Genomic DNA, 6,000 nt, shown 5'->3' on the forward strand with positions numbered 1-6,000 from the left:
GCCACCCACAGCGACTTCCTTCTGCTCACCACGGGCAGCACCCCCCATGCTGCTGGCTCTCTGAGGACAGGAGCCGCTTCCCTCCAGCCCCCTCGTCTGTGGAACCCCTGACACCATCCTCTTCTCTCTCGGCGCCCCTGGGTCCTTCCCTGAGAAGGGATGTGTGGCCTCTGGGCAAGTTCCTTCCCCCGGCCAGAGCCCAGAGGACTCTTCTCTACAGAGAGTTCATCAAAGACCTACCTCCCAGCATTGTTCAAAGGCCTGAACAAGATTGTCAGCCTTTCCCTAGTATGCAGTCGGGGCTCAGTGAGTGCGCGTTCCCTTAATTGGCCTCCACACGTGCTTACTGAGCCTACCAGAGGCAGACCTTGATTTGAATCCTGTCCCCATCCTTTGTTCACTGTGTAGCTGAGGGCTTGTCACTGCCCGGGGCCTCGACGTCCTCATCTGAGACATGGGGCCATCCTAGGATGCACCACGCAGGGCTGCGACAATTAGATCAGATAGCATGCGTGAAGTCCGTGTGCACGGGAGGGAGGAAGGGTTGGCTCTGTCTCCGAGGCTCAGGATCTCCACGGGCCTCAGCGTCTCAGAGCTCCCACCAGGCCTCTCCACCACCTCCTCGGAAACACTGAGAAACGCAGGGGGCTGGGTGGCTGCCGGAGGGGAGAGCTGAGGTTGCAGCCCTGGCCTCCTCTGCCTTCCCCCCTCTCCTGAACCCTGACTGAGCCACCAGGTCTTGGCAGGGGAAAGCCGGATTGAGAAAAGGGCTCAGGAGTGGAGTGGGGAGAGAGGCTCCCTCCAGGGGCCCAGCATATTTCCGGGTTTTGACAACCAGGTCCTGGGACAGGAATCGTCTCCATCTTATGGATGAGAGTCGGGGCCCAGAGTGAGCCCTTACAGACTAGACCCAGGCTTGTGCTACTGCGGAACTGTGCTCAGCTCTCTGCCCCGGAGTGTGGACCCTGAGCCCTGGGGGCAGGGCTCTCTGCACCGGGTCTGCAGTAAGAGGACCCTGAGCGGGTCAGTGAGCGAGAGGCTGGCTTCCATGTCCAGACTGTGGAGCCCAAGGCCAGTCTGGGGCTCCTCAGGGGTCCAGGCAGGGTGGGGGCAGCCCAGGGGGCAGCAGCAGAAGGCGCAGGCCCAGAAGGAGTTAACTGTACAGGGGGTCTGAGTGAATCAGAGGCTCCGAAGGCTGCGATGGAAATTCCCTGTGCATGGCGTGTGGTCACCCAGAAAAGGGAAACGGTACTTTTCGGAGCTGGGGACGGCGGGGGCTGGAGCTCGGGAGCAGATGCCTGGCTGGGTGGGGCTGGCAAGGGTGTTGTGACCGCGGCGGACTAGTCCCTGGGTCTGCTCAGGCCCAGGGTGGGAAAGAGAAGATGTGCAGCTGCCAGGCCAGCCAGGCCTGGTCATGCTATGGTGTGTCCATGGGCTGCGACAGGTGGATAGGAGTTCACCGGGCCCAGAGGAAGGCAGGGCGCTCAAGCCGTGGGAAATGCTGAAAACATAGGGATGTGACCCAGAATGGAGAGCCCATCCCCACTGGGTTTTTTCTGGGGGCGGGGAACTCTTTCTAGTCTTTTAGGGCCCATGGCTAGCGGGACCCCTCCCAACCCGGGAAGTATTTCTCACTCCTTTCTCGGTACCCCACAGCCTCAGTTTCCCTCTCAGAGCTCTCAGAATTTTGTAACTCTTCTGCCTTCTCCACAGAGCCGTGGGAAGGGCTGTGTCCTGGCTTCAGAGACAGCCTGCACCCTGCTCGGTGTCTGTGAAATGACAGTTTCATGGAAGAAGACTCAGAGGCTCAGAGAGGTTATGTGACCATCAGATGGCGGCTGTGGCGGTGCAGGGCCCGGGACGGGGCTTTTGCCTCACATGAGACTTGGCAGAAGGAAAGGAACGGTGTGGTCAGAGCCATCCCTCTGAGTGGAGCAGAGGGCTCCAGGCGCGCATGGCCTGGCCAGAGGCAACCATTGGACAACTCTACTGTCCAAGGCCTCCAGCTTCAGGCCAGCCCCGCTTCTACCCGTGTCACAGCGCTGGGAGACATTGGTCCTCCCAGTGTGGAGACCGAGGTCCAAGCCGAAGCGAGAAGGAAGTTGGATGCGGAGAGAACGGGACTGGGTGTCTGCAGAGGGCGAACCGCAGTGCAGACAATTTCTAGCTGTGTAGTCTCTAGCACGTGTTTTCCCTCTGAGCCTCAGTTTCCATTTATGATGGCAATAATGGGACAGCCTTATTCTGGGGACAGAGAGGTGGCCAATACGCACCGTAAATCGTTATTAGCAATGAGCATTAGTACCGTCCTCTGCTGCCTCCCCTTGGAGCGGTTCCCTGCTTTGCCCCTCCCAACCCCCCCCACCCCCGACCCCCACTCCAGCCTGCCATTTCCCCAACCAGCCTGTGCTGGGTCTCTGCCTGGGTCCCTTGGTCCCAGTTCAGTCCTGCACTGCGCAAGGGCCTGCGACTCGCACCAGCCCGAAGAGTGGGCCAAAACTCAACTCAAAGACAGTGCGGGCTGGGGCCTCCTGCCCAGAAACGGGCTCCCTAAAGTCCCCAGGTGCCCCAGTTCCTCTGTAGCACCCCAGACTCCTTGGCCCCCCATGAAGGCTGAGAGTACCCAGAGGAGTCACCCTCAGGCAAGGACAAGCAGTACGGTGGCGGCCATTGGGGTTGGAGATTTTCCAAGCATGAAGAGGAACTGAGAACTGTGGGAATGTGCCTTGGGCAGGCCAGGGTGGGCTGGGCCTGGGTGGGAAGGGGCTACTGCTCTAAGGAGCCCTTGACTGATGGGGTCCTGGGGGAGGGGAGGCGGAGGGGACCCATGGGCTAGCTCTTTGCAGGGCAGAGGGTCACTGTGTGGCGCTTGCAGTTTGTCCAGAGAGAGGTGGCCAGGCAGTGGGAGGCTGGGGGGCTGTGTGGGGAAGGAAAGAGGAAGCCGAGGGGAGAGGGGGATGGGGCTGCTGGGGATGGAGTGGGAGTGGGGGCTGGGGGCCTGGAGCCACTTTGGCCACAGCCACTTCGCCCCTCCCGGTTTCGGTTTGTAAATAGCTGCTGGCTCCGTGCAGGCGGGATGGCCCTGCCCCTTCTGTGGCCTGTGTCCAGGGAGGCCCAGGTCTCAGTGGCTGCAGATGCACAAACCCTGGGTCTGGGGACCCCAGGAGGCATCAAGGCTGGTCCGGCCCTCGGCCTGGGTGGGCGCATCCCGGTGGGCCCAGCTCTTGGGCGGCCTCAACCTGCGGTCACTGAGGTAATGCGGCTGAGGCAGAACATGATGACTTGGCCACACTGGGCTTATTTATAACTGGGCCTCCTCGGGCAGAAGCAGCTGCTGAGCCGCCAACTCAGCACTTGGGCTGGCCCAGGGCACCAAGGCAAGGGACAGGACCGCGGGGCCCAGGCTGGGCCTCAGGGTCTTGAGATCCCAAGACGTCTCGCACTCTGTCCATAACGGCCTTGAGGTGTAGGGGGAGCTCCTTGTGGGGCCCGAGCCTCAGAATCATCTGGACCAAGGGCATGGCTGAACTCGGCTAGTGGACTGGTCAGCTCCCAGGGGCTCAGGCCCCAACCTTTCTGCAGAAAAGACTCTTCCTCCAGAGGTCAGATGCTGTTAGCAAATTCAACAAGAAGCAAAGTCATCTCCCCTCCCCCTTTTGCAACAGCAGCTTCAAAACAAAACAAACAAAACAAAACACATTCGGGAAGAGGGCAGTGCCGGATCCTAAGGCCTGGCCCTCAGGGTGGAACCCCAGGCACCTCACCTTGGGAGGGACCCACCCAAGGCCCCCACATCACACCGCAGGGCACTCATGGCTTGGGGGATGGGAAGGACGGGCCCGCTCCCGCTCTCCAAGAGACTGCTGGTCTTTCCCCTGAGGAAGACTGTGAGGAGGGTGGCAGGCCCTTTCCTAAGGTTCCAGGGAACACCGAGGTTCTTAAATCTTTCTCCTGCTTTCGATCCTTCTGGATCAGCCTTGTCACCTCCCACTCTCTCTGACTGTCCCATCAACACCCTGCCTCCCAGACTTGGTCCCGGCCTTCCCACCTCCAAGCCTTGTTCCAGTCTGCCCCCGCCCCCCACTGGCATGCCCTTTCTATCCCCCAAGCTCCCCCTCTGCCTAGGCCTGTGCTGAGCACTCCCAGCTTCGGTGCTCACCCCGTCCCCAAAGCTGAAGAGGCTTTTGGGACCTAAAAATCAAGTCCAAATTAGAGCAGACATGGAGGAAGGATTTTAAGGTCGCCGGTGCCGTGATTACAACACAAAGGAGAAAACCAAGGCCTCGAGTGGGCCAGGGATGGCCAAACCATTCTGTGAATGCAGGACAGAGCTGAGACCAAGGCCACGTGCCCTGACACTGGCCTGGAGCTCTCGCCCCTGGGGCTCTGACCTTGTGGGCCACCTGCTCAGCCTTGAGTAACAGCCCTGCCTGACTCCTTCCTCTTGGCGGAAGCTGTTGGGGTGGGAAAGAAGGAGGCCTAGGGTAGGGGGTAACTCAGGCCATCTAGCTCGGCCCCGGGCTCAGCGGCGGGCCCTCTCGGGCTCCTTGGGGCAGAGTCGGGGCGCCCAGCCCGGAGCCACCCAGGCTGCAGCTGCCCCTGTTTCCACATCGACGGCAGCAAGTCCGGCGCCTGAGAAAACAGGAAGCGCCCAGCCACCACAGGAAGCGTGTGTGCGCAGCCTCCCCACCCCCGGCCCATTGCAAAATGCCAACAGCCCCGTCACCGCAGGCACCGCGCAGTGGCAGGCAGAGCAATGCTCCGGTCGCGGGCAGGCCTGCGGGGCAGCCCGACGGACAGCCGCTAGCCCTCACCTACCTCAGCCAGGCCGCAGGGTGCCGTCCAGCTGCGGCCCGGAGGAGCGGGGGTTTCCCAGGTTCAGGCCTTCACGCCTTTCTCTGGGTTCTCAGACCCATCCCCAGACCAGCCTGAGCCAGGCCTGCCTTGGCCATTGTTTAATCAGAATATGGGGTCAGGGGTCACAGAGAAGCCATTTCTCTGACCTGGTGGTTGGCATTGGAGAACTCTGTGCCTGGCCCTCAGTCCCTGACAGGGCCCAGTCCCCAAGCCTCACTGAGGCCGTTGGCCAGGAGCCCGCCACCCCCACGACCCCAGGGAGCCATCTGCTTTCAAGTCCACAACGGCCTGCCACACCCTCTGCCCAGCCTCAGCCCTGGCAGAGATGTCGCCAGCCCCGGGGGGTCCCACCCAGGCTGGTCTTTGGGAGGCCTGGGGCCCTGCTCATCCGGCCTGACCGCCCGACTCACCTCTCGTTTCTGGCCCCCTGGGCTCAACCCGGCGCAGGAGACAGGAGTCCAGCGAGGCCGGGGCCGGTGCCTGGGAAGGTCTGCGCTCCTCTAGCCCCGGGGACAGCAAGGAAAAGAGAAGAGAGCAGAGCATTTCATGGCTATAATAAATCAAAGGGGGAAGTCGAGCAGGAGAAATAAGAAACTTCCCTACCCTGGGCACAGGGACCTGCCAGGCAGCAGCCCCCGGTGCCCCATGGTCTTCCCTCCTCCCTCCTGCCTCCCTGGCCAGGGCCCAGATCTGGGGCCCTCTCCTCAAGCCTATGCACTCCATCTGCCCCGGAGACCCCCCACTCTGGGCATCCAACAAGCCTTCTTGTTGTGCCCCTGGCTGGGGTCAAGGCACCTCTTATCTCTGGGCCTCAGTTTCCTCTTACTGTGCACAGAAATCCGTGAATTCAGTGAGTTGCATGCGGAGAGGGCCGAAGATGGGAAATGCCCCTCTGGAAAGGACTCCCGGGGCTGCAGGGAGGGCTGAGGCGTCCTGAGAATCCCTATTGGGAGAGTCGGGTTGGCAGGCCAGCTGTCCGTTCGAGGGGGGACAGGAGGCCCCGGGTCGGAGGCGGGGAGAGCCCTGGACGGTGAGGGGACAGGCAGGGTCTTGGCCTCAGCTCTGCCATGCACTCACTCATACCAGACCAAGGGGCACAGGGCCTGGGAATCCCTGCTCGGGCACAGTTCGCACCGCAGCGCA

At 61.7% G+C, this 6,000-nt stretch overlaps 1 long non-coding RNA gene across 1 annotated transcript; it reads right to left on the reverse strand.

The window, feature by feature from the left end:
- Positions 1-4,212: 4,212 nt before the first annotated feature.
- Positions 4,213-5,678, reverse strand: LOC118974530 (uncharacterized). The gene is made up of 3 exons (XR_005063920.1): positions 5,653-5,678; positions 5,268-5,407; positions 4,213-4,632 (listed from the first exon to the last, which is right to left on the reverse strand). It is a non-coding gene; the product is annotated as an uncharacterized LOC118974530 (long non-coding RNA).
- Between the last annotated feature and the right edge of the window lie 322 nt (positions 5,679-6,000).

This window comes from Sturnira hondurensis, unplaced genomic scaffold (genome assembly GCF_014824575.4).
Source record: "Sturnira hondurensis isolate 20B ecotype Veracruz unplaced genomic scaffold, ASM1482457v3 Scaffold0019433, whole genome shotgun sequence".
In the NCBI taxonomy this organism is placed as follows: Eukaryota; Metazoa; Chordata; class Mammalia; order Chiroptera; family Phyllostomidae; genus Sturnira; species Sturnira hondurensis.